This window comes from Monodon monoceros, unplaced genomic scaffold (assembly GCF_005190385.1).
Source record: "Monodon monoceros isolate NGI ecotype Baffin Bay Population unplaced genomic scaffold, NGI_Narwhal_1 Super_Scaffold_8, whole genome shotgun sequence".
NCBI lineage: Eukaryota > Metazoa > Chordata > Mammalia > Artiodactyla > Monodontidae > Monodon > Monodon monoceros.
In genome coordinates, this window is record NW_021703785.1 from 66,144,412 (window position 1) to 66,144,987 (window position 576).

Below are 576 nucleotides of genomic sequence, written 5' to 3' on the forward strand. Positions count from 1 at the left end.
AAGTCTATTTTGTCTGATATGAGAATTGCTACTCCAGCTTTCTTTTGGTTTCCATTTGCATGGAATATCTTTTTCCATCCCCTTATTTTCAGTCTGTATGTGTCTCTAGGTCTGAAGTGGGTCTCTTGTAGACAGCATATATAAGGGTCTTGTTTTTGTATCCATTCAGCCAATCTGTGTCTTTTGGTGGGAGCATTTAGTCCATTTACATTTAAGGTAATTATCGATATGTATGTTCCTATTCCCATTTTCTTAACTGTTTTGGGTTCATTATTGTAGGTCTTTTCCTTCTCTTGTGTTTCTTGCCTAGAGAAGTTCCTTTAGCATTTGTTGTAAAGCTGGTTTGGTGGTGCTGAACTCTCTCAGCTTTTGCTTGTCTGTAAAGGTTTTAATTTCTCCATCAAATCTGAATGAGATCCTTGCTGGGTAGAGTAATCTTGGTTGCAGGTTTTTCTCCTTCATCACTTTAAATATGTCCGGCCAGTCCCTTCTGACTTGAAGAGTTTCTGCTGAAAGATCGGCTGTTAATCTTATGGGGATTCCCTTGTGTGTTATTTGTTGTTTTTCCCTTGCTGC